The 18,752-nt window shown below is 42.5% G+C and overlaps 1 long non-coding RNA gene across 6 annotated transcripts in view; it reads right to left on the reverse strand.

Annotated features, from left to right (window-relative positions):
- Positions 1-287: 287 nt before the first annotated feature.
- Positions 288-18,752, reverse strand: part of LOC136014591 (uncharacterized) — an 86,706-nt gene continuing 68,241 nt past the window's right edge. For 3 of the 6 annotated variants that reach the window (XR_010612785.1, XR_010612787.1, XR_010612784.1), the window contains 7 exons: positions 15,779-15,917; positions 15,187-15,410; positions 13,328-13,462; positions 9,052-9,231; positions 6,473-6,705; positions 3,710-3,804; positions 288-427 (listed from right to left, as the gene is read on the reverse strand). This is a non-coding gene — a long non-coding RNA (uncharacterized LOC136014591). Of the gene's footprint in view, positions 428-3,709; positions 3,805-6,472; positions 6,706-7,337; positions 7,505-9,051; positions 9,232-13,327; positions 13,463-15,186; positions 15,411-15,778; positions 15,918-18,752 lie in introns of all 6 variants that reach the window. The other 3 variants (XR_010612789.1, XR_010612788.1, XR_010612786.1) reach the window with 3 other exon arrangements.

Below are 18,752 nucleotides of genomic sequence, written 5' to 3' on the forward strand. Positions count from 1 at the left end.
CCCAGCATAAGACTTGGAGCAGACTAGATAGAAAGAACCAGTCCCAGGTTCACTTGGAAGTTATATGTAAAATGGCACAAGTTTGGAGATACCAGATGCTTTCCATCTGGGACTCAACACACAACTGGATGATTCACACAACCCGGCATGCTCATAGGTGTGGGGCTTTAAATTTCAAGGCAAATTAACACCAACCAGGATGTGACCTTGTCTATTGATAGTCAGGCAGTAGACAACTGATGCCAAAGCCTGAAAACCCCACAAGAACTAAACTGGCCACCTACTAGATGAGGGATGAGGCAGAGTGTCTTTAACGTCATGAGGACATTGCCAACGAAGCCACTTCTTGTGCTGGTTCATTCTGCATCTGTGAAGCAGGCTTTTGGTCTCAAGAGCTGTCAGCTGAGAACTGTTCACAAGCAGTAAACTTTATTCCAAAGGAACACAAACAGAAGACATTTCAAGTGGCTTTAGCAATGCAAGACACAAAAAAGTGAGAAAAAATATATAGCCATTTCTCACCACCCTTGTGCTTACAGGATTCCAGTGCTGCCTTAGCTGGTTTTTGGTGAAAGAAAAACATTATTTCAAGACAATGAAATTTATGGTCTAGTGAAAAGAAGGAGTCAGCTATGTGACCTCCTGACATTTCATGGCCAAGTTATGTGGGGACATATGGCTTTTTCTTCTCAGTTTTTTAATCACTTGTCATATTCTAATTCCAAACATTTGGCTGTTTCAAAGCCCCAAGCCATTATCAATAACATTATCCAGCTTGAGCCAACTTTAACACTACCAGAAGAAATTATCCTCCCATCTAGAACCCTTTTTTCTTGGAGCTTTTCAACGTGGAGGAGTTTGCTGAGCACTGATGAGGGCTTTGAAACTGAAATATGCTAAATGTAGGCAGCCAACTTCATGGTTATGGGTGACCTGGTGAGCTGAAAGGGACACTTTCTACATTGCCACCTATGAACCACAGCTGAGAAGCACCAAGTCACAGAGCAGTGAGGATCACCTCCGGTGAAATAGATAAGTAAAAGAGGTCAATTTAATAACCTAGATTGCCCTCAACTATTAAGTCAGATTAAAATGTCTAGCCCCTCCAAAGCTAGAATTTAGGGCATTTTGTATTCCCCACCTGACCTTTTGCAGAGATGGGGGCCATCTGCACATCCTGGGCCCTGTCCAGGTTCATGCTCCCAGTGCCTCAGTGTGGTGATGTTCGGGTTTGGTGCTTTGGTCCCCATTTAATTTCAAAAGAAGTAAAATGAAATGATCTTTTTTATCTTTTTCTTTCCATTTGGCCTAATAAGCTCTCCATATTCCTAAATTACCATCTCTTTGCATGTGTTCTCTGTAGAGCTGCCAGTCAACGTCAAATGAGGTGTATAAATCAAAACTCTGGTTATGTTCTGATAGCATTATATAGACTGGCAGAAAAACACAGGTGAGCAAGTGTCACATCTACATGAGAGTATTTTTTCTCCCTTTTTAAATTGAGACATCTGTCTAATCTCAGTACTTCCCAGTAAATGAATATAGGCACCTCCGAAGCTTATCTGAGCTTGATGTTAAAGAAAAACATTTCTATGGGCACATTTGTACCTGTCAGCACTTACTGCAGAGTTCTCTCTCTATATATATATTAATGGGAGTGACATCAGAATGATTAAAATGATTGTTAATGTTAACACCGCTTTAGTGCCCGTATTACCCCCTTTTTGAAAGGGAGACTTTCCTTGAACCCAAGTGCAAGTGGGTTTTGGATTATTCTTCAAAAACTTTGAGGAAACCAGGGAAGAACAAAGCCAAAGAAGGAAAGTCAGCAATGCACATTGCAGGGGGTTACAGACGTATACATCTACCTCTGTGCTGGACTGATAAGCCTTCTCTGAGCTGTCGTTGCGAGGCAGCTGTTTAATGCTGAACAAAAGTCCAGCTAAGACTTTCTTTTCCCCACATCCAGCGACATCCACACTCGAGTGAAATGCCTTACATGCAAACCCAGCCCACTCAAAGACATCTCAACCTTGACATTTTGTTTTCTTTTTGCAAAACTCTGTTTTTTTACAGCACCACTTGCCTGCCATGCTCCCACGTGAAGCAGAGTTATCAGAATAATAATTAACAGGCGCTCATTAGTTTAGGATCAAACAATACCCCCCAATGAAGCAGCGCCCAACCAATGTGATCCCTTAAAGTGAGGCGTATGCTTTTCTTACACCTCGTGGCATCTAATCTGCTGTAACCATTAGGCACCGAGCTGACCGTAAAGGCCCATATAACATTGAGTCAAGGACAGTTAATGGATGCCGGAGCACAAACAAGAGTGCTCCAAGCATGTCAGTCAAGACTAACCTGAGGCAAAAACATCAAAATGCAGGTTGGAGTTTTGACATTCCTGCAGGCTCTGTACGCCTCGCCAGTGAATTTTTAAAGTCAATATCCCCCTCCTGCTCGCGAACACTTTCTATCTGATGAGTAGCAGTAATGTGGATCTGATTGAACTGTGACTAAAGTATTACTTAAAAGGCAGCTTTGAATGTGTGCTCGCGTGTGCGTGTGTTGTTTTTGGGGGGTTTTTTATAAATGTCTGTGATAACAATAAAGACAGTTTACACAGATTATCACAGGCTGTGTCTTTAGACTTCAAGGTTATATGATTAGGAAATTAGAAAAGAGATGAGATTAGAAAAACCACAGAACATTTGGGGGAAAAAAAAAAAAACACCAAACCAAAAAGAAAGAAAGCTTTTTACAAATTATCTGTGTACTGAATTTGCACAGAATCTGATAGATAAATCTTCTCATATTTGGAAATGGATAAATGCTACAATGTAAATAGGAGGAACCGGCTTGGGAGCACACGCCTGGCAAAAGCTCAAAAAACATATTAAGTATTCTAATTTGCTTAAAGCTTACTTATAAAAAAATGCATATTGTGATATAAAATGTAATGATTTCTGCATGGAAATGTAATGAGCAATAATAATTGCTCTGGATGGGCATAGTACACACTGTTAGAAAGTGAGGTCCCTTTGCCTTCAGATTTCACATTAAACCTTTTTTTTTCTTTTTCCCCTTTGCACAGTGGAGCGAAATGATTAAGGCAAATGGACATAAAATTTAAGCCAAGATCATTCCTAGTATTGGGTAATACACGTGAGCACATAGGATGCCATAAAATTGGGGTGGTGGCAGTAATAAACAGACTTCCTATTACTGGAAAAGAAGGTGTGTTTCCAAGGGGAAATTATATTAGCTGAAGTGGTACATTAGTATTTAGAAGTCCTAACTAAAATTTCCAAGCAAACCATAAAACTTGATTAATTTAGGAAGCCAACGTTTTCATGCATTCTTTGGAGAGCTTCTGATACTGCACTCACGGTGAACATTTTAATGGGGGTCATTTTGCTATTAGAGCACATCAGTGGGTGAGCCACTTGATGTGTTTTTCATTTGTCTTGTGACCTTTTGCTTGGCACTGTCCTGTTGTTTCTTTGGTTGTAACTTTTTTAACCTTTTAATTTTTCCTGGGCTTGAGATCATGTGTGTTCCAGCGACACAGCAGCACAAATATTTTGCATTAACTGCACACACCTTGGGCATAGTTTTTCTTTCCTTTGGCTCTTGGCTTCATGTAGCATTGCTATGTCCTATTAAACAATTGTATTTCAGCCCAGAGACGGTTGCCTTCATCAGTTACCTCAAAAGTATACAGCTTGTTAAGAGCTCAGATTCCTCTGGGTCCTTTTGGAATGCACTGTGCTATTCAACAGATTTCTAAATAGTTTTCATTGCCTGCAAAAAAGAAAGATGGAAAGTCTTTAGCTAAACCTTTATGCACTGCCATTCCTTCTCTAGGAAGTACACTTAGTTTGACACTGATTCTTTTATTCTTTTTAATGTTTTTCCTTCACTTTTCCTACACCCAACTTAAATGAGATCCTTGTACCAGAGAAAAATGCACCTTTTTCTTTTAAGAAACAAAAAGTCTGTGATAACAATAAAGGCACTTTTGTTTTAATAAAAACGTTTTAACATCTTGTGCAAAGATAATTCGCACAGATTATCCCAGGTTGTTTCTACGCATCTTCAGTTACCACTGAAGCTTGTGTTCAAACACCTCTTTTTCCTGCCCAAAGACCCATAGAAAGAAATAGAAATGAAATTTGCAAATCCCAACAGCTGTTTTCTGGGTTGGGTTCTTTTTTTCTTCTTCGTGGTTTTCTCTCTTGTGTGAGACTTAGCATAGTCTAATGATCTCATGATAATGTCATGGCAACTCGGTAGAGCAGAGTCCATATTAAGATGTCACTCTGATGGCAAAATGAGGGCAATTGAAGCCTGTGGAGACTTTATGACAAACGAGGGCAAAACAAACTCAATACAAGTCTATACAGAGCACATTATCATGTCAAGAGAACAGTATAATCTAATAGATCATTTATGCCTGTAACTCCTACGAAAGCAATGTTGATACCTGCATATGAGAAGTACAGTATCGAGGCAGCAGTGAAACAAAATCCGTATCTGTTCTTACCTCCTCTCTGAAATATTGTTTATGCACTACAACACTGCATGAGCATATTAAAATGCACCAGGCCTTTTTATCTTAGATTTGTTTACAATGAATATCTTTGATTATCTTTGCCTTTCATCACTTAATTAAAAGGGAAAAGAAAACACCAGAAAAATTCAATGACTGCAAAGTGTGCAGTAGCAGGGAAATACGGTCCTAGTCTTGACAGAACAGCCAATGCTTTTGGTATAACGCCAGTCTCTGAGATGCCACCTGGTCCAGCAAGGAGCCCTCAGACCTAACTGTGTGTAGGAGATTGAGGCATCCCTCTTGGCTCCATTCATTATGCTGGGGAAGGGCAGCATCCTGCCATGCTCCTGTTTTACTGACACCCATGCGTCTGAGGACTGGGATGGCAGCGGGATTCCCCGTGTCAGCAGGCTCCTGGGCTGTGACAAAAGGATGTTCACACCTGGGAGCAGTAGGGACCTGGCTATGCAACTCTGGTTTGTCTAGAGGAGATGCCAGCTTGAATGTCTTTGCCGTTTGATCCAGTTCAACACAAGACGCAGCCATATGGGTCACTATGATCTGATTGAATTAAGGATGCTAGAGAAGCCTTAAACCTGAATTTCCTATTTTAATTTGAATGCTATTTTTTTTTATGCTTAGTTAATAATCATGTAGAGCATGCTAGTCCATTAGCACTATGTTAATGGCCAGCTAATACTCAGAAGCCCTTGGCATTGCCTTGGGGCTTGAATTCCCAGATGGTCATTAACTACCTAATAAAAGACCACCACATCATACATAATTACTTAACATCTTGTACTTGAAAACATATTAAACAAAGTGAGCTTTTAAATATTTAGAACTAAATTACATTAAATAAATGTTATACTTGGTAAATAAATTCAGAGGTGGGGATGTGCTATATGGAATTAAAATCTTGCTGCTCCTTCCTCATGACTCAATCCGTTCAGCATGTAGAATGAAAACACTGAGCCCATTTGCAGAAGGGAACTGTGATTCATTTCTAGTTGCTGCTGCTCTCTAATACTGAGGATACGTGACAAAAAGGTGCTGCTTTTGTTTTTCTTTTCATATCAGGTATGTTAATTAAAGTTATAAAGAAAATCCTTTTGCACAGGTAGGCATCTTTTCAGCTAAAGCATGAAAATGGTAAAGTTTGTCCTGTGTCTCTACGGATGCTCCTTGATCAGGAAGCAAAAGGGATCTGCAGATACCATCCTTCATACCTTCTCTCTGCACCCACTGCCAGCAACTCCACTTACTGGTTTTCATTGCTTGTGTTGATTCCTGTTTCTGTTTTCAATGGTTAAATTATGTTTATCTTGAGTGAGCTTGATCAGACAAGATCCCAGTTGTATACGTTAAAGAGCTAGACCTACAGACACCTAACAAGTGTGTAACTTCAGTTACAATGAAACCAACAGGTTCAGACATGCCTCAACACTGCTAATCTTTCCAGACGCTGGCAAGACGTGCTGCAAAAGCAGATATATCCACAAAGCAGATATAGTGTGGGCCACAGAACCATAGAAGCAACAAGGTTGTTAAAGACCTTTAAATCATCAAGTCCAACCCAGCATTGCAAATTCCACCATTAAACCATGTCAATAAGGGCCTCATTCACATGTTTTTTGAACACTTCCAGGGATGGCGATTCCCTGGGAAGCCTTTTCCAATGCCTGAGCACCCTCTCCACATAACATTTTCCCACAACATCCCAACCCCATGGATCCCCTTGCAGACATGGAAGTGATGTCAAAAGATACAACTTGGGGGATGATGCCATCTCTTGTGAGTTTGGTGACCAACCAACCTGACTGTGGCATAGGCAAGTCGTGGCACTGGCTACACCATCACCAGAGCAGACAGGGGCAGCTTCTGGCCACTGACTTGGAATAAAGGAGTGGTGCTTACTTTGTGTTTGGAAGCAAAGAGGCAGGCATCCACATGAAAGACAGTGAGTCCAGGCTGAAGTACCGATGTTATACTCAGTGCTGCTCAGTTGTGGTGGCAATTTGGGACCCTCAGGCATGAGACAGCTCCTCCTCTCCTGAATGTTCAAGACTTCTTCCCCCGCTGGAGAGGGCAGCCTCCAGTCCTGAGTTTACCTCTGGGTATAGGCATAATTCGTATCTGGGTGTCAGTGGCTGCAGAGCACAGTAGGGCCAAAAATCCTGGTCAGAAGTTGAGCCTTTGGATGCCTATAACTCTATATCTATCTATCTATCTATTTATCTATCTTATCTATATCTATCTATAGCTATATCTATCTTCGGCAATGCAGGGTAGACAGTCTATCTGCATGCCATCCCTTACAGTATGCCAGAGAGCTTGCAGAGGTAGCACATCTGAGATGAATGTCCAGGAGCGATGTACTCTACTGCATGATCCCGACCTCAGAGAGCTAGCTCTTTCCAGCTAAACATGCCCTAAATCAAGTGTTTAATCCCCAAACACACGCTCTGATTTCCAGTGTAAGTTGTTCAGCCAATCCCACTAGGATCTGGGAGAGCCACTCTACTCTAGACACCTCCCAGACCCTGGTTCCTCTCCCAGGTGCCCAGGTATAGACTTAAGTTCCCAGCTTCAGCTGCTGACAGACAGATTGCTGGAAACACTGAATCTCAAAGAGACTTTAGTGTTGAACCTGATAGGGAGGTCTTTGAGAAATTCGTTTCTCCCCTATAGCAACAGCGTTGAAATACCTCTGGAAATCTGCTAATTCATATTAAAAAACATAGGCCTGAGTTTTTCCATAGAGAGAAGAGAATAACTTTACCAATCACAAGAGGTAACTCCAAGAGAAATCTAAATCTTTATAGTTTCTGCATTCATACTATTTATCACTGAGCTGGAGTGTGATTTTGTCATCCATAAGGAAGCTTCCAACCAAGAGTATTCTTCTGTCAATCTGCTATCCAATATACTTATTAAATAGGGCTACAACTAACAGAAATCAAAGAGAAAAACATTTTACTATTTGCACCAAGTATACTTTTTCATGCACCCCAACTAGCACATTGGACCAAATCCTGAAGTAAATACAACATTAGGAGACAGACACAAGTATTTTGGCTTGTTATGCATACTACTTCTCTCTGCTTTCCCCTATTGTTTTCCATGAGTCCTTCTCATCAGAATGCATAACCAAAAACCCTTCTAGGAGGAAAGCAGAGAGCAGAGGGCATTCAAGAGCAACGGGCATGCTACAGACAACTGCAAAGTCGTTTCCAAGTTATGGCAAGAACCTAAAGATGCATTACTGAAATCAAAGGACACGTAAAATAATGCAAGAGAAATTTTTGTTAACTGGTGATATATACCTCGTATGTGAATAGCATGAGGCAAAATAGGGCTGCAGAACACAGAAAGCCAAATTACCCTACAGTAAAGGGGCTTATTCCTATGTTTTACAAGATGCTGATGCTAACTCAGTTTGGGAAAACTGAGGCACAAGAGTGGTTAGGTGACTTGCCACAGGCCATCCCTGCACTCATTTATAACTTTGCCTGTCCTTTCCCTGGCCCAAAGACAAAATGCTGTCTTAACCTTGAGGATCTTAACTGCATTTCATGTTTCAGGCTGTTTCTTCTCCTAGCCAGTGATAGTCACTTGGACATTAACTTGTTAAGCAGTGGATGTTCATCTAACTAAAGCTTTCATTAGTGAAATATCACTGGAAATGCTGCTTCTACCACTGTTTGATTATAAAGCCACTGCTTGGGAGGGCATCACCAACACACAGCTAATCTGTTTTAGAAAGCATGGGTCTTGGTTACTTACATGAGCCAGTCTGTGGATAGGACTGCCTGGATAAGCACCAAAGCAGAGATGTTATTATTTAGATAGGCAAAACTTAAATTTTTAGCATTGGAGAAATGTTATCCAGTTTTAGAAGACTGTTTCTGCCTGCAATCATTCCTCAAGCCATTGTTGCAGACTTTGCAGCCTGCTGCTCTCAACTGTGGAGATCCCTGAACGAGCCAATTGCCTACCATCAGCATTTATCTTTCTCCTTTAGCAGACTATAAGTACCAGAAAATCTCACTTATTGTGCTAGATTTTAACTTAACAAATGGAGACAACTTGTCACTTGATTCCCCAAATGACAGTTTTGGCTATGAATAGCACTACACTGTATTTATTACAGCCATTCTAAAAGGGCTGTTAGTTGCCCCTTTGTGAAGTGCTGGAAGCAGCAAGCATCCACGGCATTTTTCCTTCCCTTAAAAACGTCTTGGTTATTTCCAGGTTTTGGTCGCTACCATTTCAACTTTGGACTTTTATTAAAGTTGTTTTGAGTTTGACACAACTGTGTGGCAGATAGAGTGGGTAGATAAATGTACCTTCTGAATAGGCTTAATACCAAAAGTGGATAAGAAAGAACAGCAAGGTATTTCATCTATGAAAATTTCACATCCATAAGATTTGCCACTTATTGCTGATAATCCTTTCAGCCTCAAAGGGTCAAAAGGTGAAAATGATTGAGGTACCTTCTGCTATGAATATTTCACGAGCTGCATATCCCTTTTTCACTGAGATCTATGTGCTGACTGAGGGCTTCTTCAGGATGAGTCCTTAGTTGACTGATGAATACAAAACACCTCTTGAACAAAAGGCATTCAAGATTAGCGGAAGACAAGACAGCCTACTTTAGTTTCTGTGAGCAGTACCTGGAGTATCAATGGAGATAAAACACTGAGTGACAGGTAACTGAAATACAGAATAACACCATATATTGTTCTCCTATTGATTGGGGAAATAATGAGGAAGTTAGCAAGTCAGGGTAATGTCACAGACAGTGATGAACTTTGGAGAACTCAAGGACCAAAAAGTAACATGAAACAAGGAGCAAAATGAAGATAATATTTGGTTACAGTACAGTTCTCAAATTGTAGTGAAACACATCCCTTCGCCTTTGAGTATGGATGGGTTTTAAAACGAAGACAATGGGAAGAAATTGCCGGCTGAAACAATATAGCTATTTTATTTTACTACAGCCAGTAATGTGAACTTCTTGGAAGACATCTTCTTTCACCACACTATTGGGCTGGGAACATTTAAAGGCTATGAACCAAAATTATCCTCTCTATGCATAGCCTTTCTAGTGTCATATCCTGCAAGGGATTGTGGTAATTGAAGATATTCAGTACCAAGAATTGACTATTGTCTCCCTGCGGCATTGAGATGAAAAAGCCAATCTCTTTGAAGAGGCTGCTTGTTCAAAAGAGAAGCGGCACCTTAGCAAAACATGTCTAGAGACAGTCGTTCTTTCTTTTCACACTTAGACTACACTTGGAAAGCTTTTAGCTCATTTATCTCTGTGAGGCAGGAATGCTCAGTCCCTGCATGGGGTTCCCAGCCCAGCCCCAGCCATGGGAGCTCCCCACCTCTCCCACAGCCCTGGGCAAGGACCCTGTCTGCTTTTCCTATATGCAGAGTCAAAACGAGGGCAATGAATATAGCCATGCTGGCAATGATAAAAACCTCCTGCACCACCCAGGACTTCTTTACTTAAACAATTTTATAAGTCTATAAATAAGGCCGCCCTTTCATCACTTGAACAGAACAGAGACCATGTATGTCACAAATCTTTTTCCATTTAAGACAAGCAAAATGACATGTGAAGGAAGGAAACTTTCCTGCTCTCAGTTAAAGTCAGGCATCTTCATTTTAAATAAAGATAAAATTGCATTGTGCTTCTCATCTACTTTTCAAACTGTTTCTTCTTATTCTTCCTGGGAGCTTGTCTTTGTCCTAGCAGAGTTACTCTAAAAATATCCCTAAGGGTTATATTTTTAGGTGTAATCTTTAAGAGTCAGGAAGAACTGTGTCACCCTAATGCAGGACACATTTCAACAGCTTCACCATCACGACCACAAACATTTCAGACGGATTTAAGACGTAAAGGGATGCAGCATCTACTTTCAATGGGATTTCAGCACCCACTTTTTTCTGCCTCCTGCAAAAGCTGTAGCCCTTAAGCAATAAAGTTGTGTGAGCCAGAGCTTAGGTAGGGACAGGTCAGTGGAAGATGCAGGCTGCATTTATTTGCCCAGGTCCTGCCCAGCTGTCCCCATGCAGTGCCTGGCTGTGCCCTGCAGCTTTCATGTCCCCTTGTCTGCTTGAAAAGATCCAGGTCAAGACTGGGACCTCCATACTCTGTATGATTCTCTCTTCTGACATAAAGAAATCAAATGAATTGTTACGTTTGCATTATACTGGAACATAGAAATGTCATGGTAGCTGGCCTGGTAATGCAGGATTAATTTAGACATTCAGACTGCAGTGTCCTCCACTTTGCAAATGTAATAAACATGTGGCAATTAAGCTCCATTAGGTCTACTCAGCTACCTGGTTGTGTTTGAAAAGCTATTTCCACCAATTCCAGGCTGAAGCGTGGGGTGGATGGAACAGCGGAGGGTGTGAAATGGAGCATTTGTTCCAGGATCAGGATGCACTTGCTATTCCAAGAAAAGAGCAGAGATAGCAGCTTTTGGACCTCTACCGTACAGGGCAATGGAACTGTATGAGCTGTAAAATCAAGGTAATGAACATGCTCCCAAAATTGCCCTTTACATGCTGTTTTTGGCAGCTTGTTCACTGATGGTTAAACCCAGGCTCCTGTGTACCTTCCTGTTTCACAAAGATGGGAATTTTTCTCCTAACCATGCTCAGAAACACCTACTCATGAAGTATCTCCGGTGTGCTTCATCTTTTGTGCCATCACCAGCAACACCATTAAAGCATCAATCCTGACCATGAAGTCAAGAATCATGATTCCTGCAAGATACCCTCATTCCTACGGGCAGCCATAAGGCTGTTTTGCACCATATCAGTTGTCCCTTGAGTAAGACCAAACCAGAGTTTGGAGTTCCAGCAGAGAAGGAGAATCTGAACTATGAGAACGGCTACAGGACACGGCTCTCTGCTGCTTATGTTGAGCTCCACCCACAAGCAAAGGTCATTTTGTCTGGGTGTATGCATGCACCATGAAGCCCTTTAAAAATAACAGTTTTCTTGTCTTTAATAGGAAGTCTATCCATCCATCAATTTGTTAATAAAAAGGTGATAATGATAAGGAGAAATTAATGGCAAATAATCCTGTATAAAATAACTCCAACGTGTTCAGGTTCAGGTTTACTGGCTACAAAACATTTGCTAATCATTTTCTGCCCTATTACCCGATAAGAGAAAAGAAGAGGAATTTGTTACTTAATGTAGGATATGCATCTCATGCCATCAGATTACATCAGGTTCATCAAGTCATGCTTATATAACTTGATTTTAATTTATGGGTTTTATTGTTGGCAGGTTTCTGAGATTACGATTTGATTGAAAGTCTGTTGAATGTCTGTAAAATATCTGTTAGTTTGTAAATGGACTCTAATGGGTTATGCTGCTTGATTCTTTTTACGGAGCTGTTCACCTTTGCATGGTATAGTAGACAAGTCACATCTTGCTTTGACTGCATGCAGCATAACTATAATAACTATATGTCAGAGGCTGTAGCATCGTAGATACAATCTGCTTAAAATCACTGTACATGCATCCAAAGAGAAACACTTAGTGTTCAGGAGAGCTCCAGCAGAACAACTCACTACTATTTAGTTTTATAAATGCCTCCATTCTTTCTACTTTATGATATACGTTATTTATCACAAGAAGTTTCTTTTACACCAAAACTTTCAGAGCACTTTTTAAGCTTATGGGGCCAGATCTCTGCTGGTTTCACCAAGCTGGGCTGACCGGACAAATAATTGTCACTATAAAAGAAGAGTTTGATTTCCTCTTACCTGGCTTGCAAGTGGCTGATCTAGAGCCTGGTGTGAATAAGATGGAAGACCTCTAGTAGTCCCTGAAAACTGGAGATGCCCAGGTCCAGGAGAAATATCTAGGCATATTTTGTCCATGCTGAGCAGAAAGTTGTTGATAGAGGAGACATCAAATTTAGGCTTACAAACCTGTAGGCAGGCTTGGCTGCTTGCTTTGTCAGAGTAGGACAGAAGACACAGTACAGGGCACTGGTGCAGGGATAACCTCAGCCATGGCAATAACTCTGTAGCACTGTGCAATCCCAGCTCAGGAGATCAGCTACAAACCAGCAGACAAGAACTATCCGATGCACTGGCCCAGCTGTGGTGATAGGAGCAGACTGTAGCTTTGATTTTTAAAAAATCCACTGGTTTAAGGTTGGGTTTGAGCTTGAAAACACGAAATTGAGATCTTGACAGACCAACTATCACAAGGACTGATGCAGTATATTCTTTTTTATGTACTAAAGGGAAGGCGTATTTGATGGTTTTACTGCATAAGCAGAAATGCACTTTACAGCTAACACAGGGCAATACAGACAGCTACCACTGCTAGGGCATTCATCCACTGTTTATCCCAGGGTCTCAGTGCAAATCTTCAGGATTTGAGACCAGGGTCCATAAAAAAAATCCTTAAAACTGATTCACATCAGCGGTCCCATGGGCAATGGAGTGGTTTTCCACAAGAGTAAGTACTGAGGTACTACTGCACTGAAATGTGCAATGTTGGAGCCTGAAAGAGCACACCAAGACAGTCCAGAAAACAAGCTTTATACCTCCCTGATGTGTCTCACCCTGTTTCACTTGCTCCAGAGCTGTACAGTGTGTTCTCTGGAGGTCAGAGCTCCTAACCTACCATCCAAAACAAGCTTTCCAACATCACCAGATGATTCAGAAAAAGATTGCCATATGTGTTATCAGTGATATACCCAAGAATATGAATCTGCCCACAAACCCTTTACAGAGGTCTCCTCTGGAGTAGGCTCTGCTGCTGCCAGTCCTTTGGGTTATTCATTTAGGTGCTCTGATCCTCCATTTCCCACAAAGAGAGACGAGAGTGGTAATACAGCATTAGAAAGCTTTACTGCCACTGCAAGAAAATCATAGAATCATAGAATAGTTAGGGTTGGAAAGGACCTTAAGATCATCCAGTTCCAACCCCCCTGCCATGGGCAGGGACATCTCACACTAAACCATTCCACCCAAGGCTTCATCCAACCTGGCCTTGAACACCGCCAGGGATGGAGCACTCACAGCCTCCCTGGGCAACCCATTCCAGTGCCTCACCACCCTAACAGGAAAGAATTTCCTCCTTAGATCCAATCTAAACTTCCCCTGTTTAAGTTTTAACCCGTTACCCCTTGTCCTGTCACTACAGTCCACTAACAGAGGCCATTTAATGCAATAAAACAGTTACACAAGATATTTAAACTATGAAGCATCATAGTTATTAAGGTAGACACTTCTAAGGATTTTGACAGAGAGAAAAACACAGTAGGAGGACAGACACCCTCTCAAATGTTTGTTAGTCTGTTAGGCTTTCTCTGATGCACACAAAATAACTACAAAATGTCAATGCGTCTGGAACCCCTTAAACGCAGCTACAACATTTCTTAACCCCAACTACAGAGGCTGCAATCAACATTGCACAGTTTGTATTTTCAGCCTGCAGATTGTTCTTGGGTGCTACTGACTATCCCAAGCTGTGGTCACCAGCACCGTGTAACCACGAGGCTCGGCAATACCACAGGGTCCATTAGCAAGAGCTAAGCCAGAAGAGACTCCATCCCTGTAGAAAACGGCATTCATTACCCCAGCTCTCCCTGCTGCAGGAACTTAGCACAAGTTTGCAGAAAAATCTGGTTGGCCTTGAGGCGAGAAGCCACCCGTTCTTGAGGAAAGTACCAGATGTCACAAGATGCAACGGTGAGGCAGCTACCCAGAAAGCAATCCCTGACCGTTCATGCTTGTGCTCCTAGCCTGCTCTGAGTGAATTCCTACTGAATGAAGCTTAGCACCAGCCCTCCATTTTGTGGCACTTTCAAACCTGTTTGGCACAGATGTGCTTCTCCTTACGCCACGCAGCAAACACCAGAGCAGTGTTCGGTTTGCCCTCGCCTTGTCCTCAGTGTGCTATCATTGCCCGAGGAAGCTGTGGCTGCCCCATCCCTGGCAGTGTTCAAGGCCAGGTTGGACAGAGCCTTGGGTAACTTAGTCTAGTGTGAGGTGTCCCTGCCCATGGCAGGGGTTTGGAACTCGATCTTATGGTCCCTTACAACCCAAACCATTCTTTGATTCTATGATTTAACACAATGTGGCCCCGCAGAACTCAATTGCCAATAGGTATGTGGTGTTCTCACCTGACTGATGTTTGATGGGTAGCACACCCATGAAGCGAATGCCTCCTAAACACAGCAGCCTAGCAATATGGACTGGATCAGTACCACAAGTCCCAAGTTCTGGCTCTGCGCAAGAGCTGGTACAGAGTAAGTATCTGGCAAGGCCCTTTGCATGGAGTACACTTTTGTTGAGCAGGAAGATAAGCAGGACACTGCAGTGTCAGTGGCTGGGCTGGTGGAATACCTCCTACTCCAAACACGGGCTGTGGGGGAATCCGGCACGTCTTTCCAGCTGCAGAGGCCATCGCCCGTAGCATCTTGAGCATTGGCTGCTCCTCAACAAAAAACAGACCCCCCTCTCTGCGCAGGAGATCTGCAGGCAGGTACACCCAGGATGATACCCAGGATGACACTCAGGGCAAAGCTGTAACACCACCAAGCTATGCAACAGCTCCCCATATGTCTTTCTGCTTACCCTGACTTCTCGAAGCTACACCAGATGCCAATGGGCCAGTGATGGCACCTGGGGCTCAGCGCAGTATGGGGTCATCCTCTGCATGGCCCTTTTCCTTCTGCTACCTTCCTACACCAGCATCAGGAGGCTGGAAAGTAGCAGAGAAATCTCTGTGCTAGCTGGCAGGAGGTGGCCATTGTGTGACTCCAGGCAGGCGGTGAGAAGAGGGCATCACCTTGGACAGCCTAGAGGGGAAGGTAAAGGAAAAAGCAACGGATTGCAGAATTTAAGCAAAAGCAAGCTTCTCGCTGCTGAGCTTTCCATATCCCCAGAGCCTCCTCAGCATAAAACAGCCAGCAAAAGCCACAGCAACATCCAGCGATTTTCACATGGCCTGAATTCTCTCCTGACAAAGCACTGGTCTGTGTCCAGTCCCTCAGGTTTCATGAATTGTAAATGGTATGAACCAAACAACTTTGTCACTCGTAATTTTACAAGCCATTTTGCCTCTGTTATTTTTGACCAAAAATTTCTATTGCCTTGAGTAACACTCTCCACTTGTGCCCTGTGTATGTATAGAGACAAAAATGAAGAGAAAATTGTTGGCACCAACCTCTTTTTTCTCTATGATGACTGGTCTGTAGTAGAAGGGTATAAACTGGTCTGTTTATATCCTTCTCCAGGAGATGTGCTGGGTGGGGGGCCGAAAGGAAGATGTAGAGCACCAGGGCCACAGGCAAACACTGAAACCCCTGTCAGAGAGGAATTATTATTTATACTGCTGGACAGTTTTCTCTTGTGAAACAACTGGAAATGATTTACCCCACAAATGTCTGGCTGTTGGCTGGGTAAGTAGCCAGCAAACACAAGAGGAATCAGACCATGCCAGACTCAGCTAGCTGTATGCGATCCGTTGCTGGTCCATCTGCAGCACATGATATTCACTGGTTTTTCTGCTCCAGACTGGTTGGGAGAGAGGTACTCGAAGGAACGGGAAGCTGCGTCTCCACAGCTGAGTGGTTTTCTAGCTCTGCATTGACATGGTGTGCCTTCTGGCTGCTCAAATGGTCCTAAAGCACAGCCCCACCATATTATACCACTGTAATTCAATACCCTCGTTTATTGGGTTAGAAGCAGTGTAGGAAATTCAGCTCTTGCCCTCTTATATGTACAATAATCCAAAATTGCAAGTGTATTGGACAACCTAGTTAGCAGTAGCTGGGTGCAAGTAAGGACCCTCCAGCAACGCGTACTGGTTCAGAGGAGAGAGGGGAGCCCCGTGGTGGGAATACACATCAAACTGTGGGTGCAGAGAGGTATCCTGAGAGCTCGTTCTGCCTCAATGTGTGTTTTGTTTAGGATAAAATACATGTCTTTCTTTGCCTAGAGCCCTAGACAAGGTGCATGTTATAACCTAAAACTCAGTTTAGGAGGTACTGCCCCACTTAGCAATGGTCTAAGAGCAAAGTAGATACATCTCGTAAGACAGATCTCAGTGGAAAAGAACTGTCCTAGCATAAAGGTATCGTAACTCAGGGGGCTAGCTAAAGTTTAGGCTTAAGCATACACCACGCTGGTTATGTGCTGCTCAAACTTGAAAGGTGTTGGGATTAGAGCTCTGTTGTATATCTACATCAGAAAGTGAAGATCATTAGAGTACCGCTCTCCTATACAACAGTGATGCAGGTCAAGGTGATCAAGGTTTTTACCTATTCTCTGAAAGCCATTTAGGTCAAAGTTGTTCTATATAATTTATCAGCTTTGATTCTCTTCCCCTCTTCTATGTTTTATAGAAAGGGGTTTCTAGGTTTTCCAGGTATCCTTTTCACTCTTGGCACAAGTAATTTTCCATTCTGTTCCTGAGCTTCCCCTGATGTAAAACGGTACTAATGATCCTTATCTGCCATGCGATTACTGAATAAAGTACTTTCGTAGAGCAAGAGAGTATAGCAGGGTCATTCTACCTGAGGTCAAAGCAGGGACCACCTCATGCAAACAGCACTGGCACCATTTGTGGCCATCAGGGGAGTCCCATTGGCTAACACAGGGCCTGGCCACCCAGCTCTCACCTGGGAAAACTCTGCTTTGACTTCAGCAGGACTGCTGGTGTGTCAAGTGAGCACAAGACTGGGGGTGATGGCTGGCAGGGTTTCATCTCTGATGACTTGCCATTGGGCTCCAAGGTCCAAAATGACACCTGGAGAAATCTCGGCAGCAAGTAGGTGGTCTTGGACTGTGTCATACTGCTACTGCACCATGTGAAATCCTTTGATGTTTTTGGAGTCACTCATGACTCAGGCTGGTGAGGGTAGAGCAAGGCCCACAGTTCAATTACACTACGCTCTCCCTCCCTATTTGTGCTATGCTCATTACACACAGCAAAATCAATTAATTCTAGCAGAGCAATAGGTTCCTGGCCTGTCTATAAGTCACTGGGTACATAATTGTTCTATTGCTTACATTAACATCTCAGCACATTATTAGCACTGTTTGCTGGGCTCCCACCACAGCCAGGGTGCTGGTGCCTGCTCCACTCCCTGCATGGGAGGCTCTGCAGTGGGCTCCCCCCCTTGCAACCCAACATTGCACCAGTGCTACATGCAATTAAAGTCCTCCCATGGCTGAAGCCTTCAAATGGAAAGAGAGACCTAAAACCAAGCCTTTCTCCTGATTAGGCAGCTTTAAAACCAAACAGGATTAAAGAGAGAGATAGCATCACAGAGGGGAGCAAGATTTGGGTGCCTCACTGAAGTAGTGGTGAAGGGGGGTGGGAAGTGCAACAACAATTTGCTGAGCAGTTCACACGTTGTTTTATGAAAAGGAATGAAAAAAATCAAATTTAGAAAAAAATACGTCTCATTTTAAAATTATATTTGAAGCATTCAAAACACACATTTTCAAATACAAAGTTTGAAAAAGTGCATAATCCCTGAAATCCAAATCTTTGAGGCACTGGAAATCAAAGTAAAGTTAGTTATGGCTTGTGAGCTTTTTGTCTGTAGAAAAAAAGAACTAATGGGCAACAAACAAGCAGCTCAGAATCCCTCCTTTTTAACAAAGAAAAGTCTTTTCTTATGACTCTTCTTGCTGGATTAGGAAACTGAAGGGAAAAAAAAAATCAAACAGGCAACAAATAATTTTACCATTACCAGGTAATATGTGTTAATTGCTCAGTTTATATACTCTGAATGACATACCATTAGAGACTGTGCATGCATTGTAACTAGAGCATTAATAAATTTAAAATGTGCCTATTAGGATGACAGCTTTGGAGGTGCAAAGGAATAACAGTTATCACTTGGCAGAAGCAGATCTCACCCCATCTGCCGAGACTTTGCATACATTTTCAGCTTCCTGAGCAATGATTAGGGCTGTCAGAACCTCTTTAACCTTCTAACTGCTGGTCCCAACTGGCCTTAATTAGAGACTAATGAATTCAGAAGATGCAGGCCGTGAGGAAAACTGCCTTGACAGTTTGTGTACAAATTAAGCACCAATTACTTCATGCATCTTTTGCATTGCTGATACAAGTCTCTGTTATTATTTTTGAATATGGTCATTTTAGCATAAACCGAGAACTTTGCTAA

Source organism: Lathamus discolor, chromosome 5 (genome assembly GCF_037157495.1).
Source record: "Lathamus discolor isolate bLatDis1 chromosome 5, bLatDis1.hap1, whole genome shotgun sequence".
Lineage (NCBI taxonomy): Eukaryota > Metazoa > Chordata > Aves > Psittaciformes > Psittacidae > Lathamus > Lathamus discolor.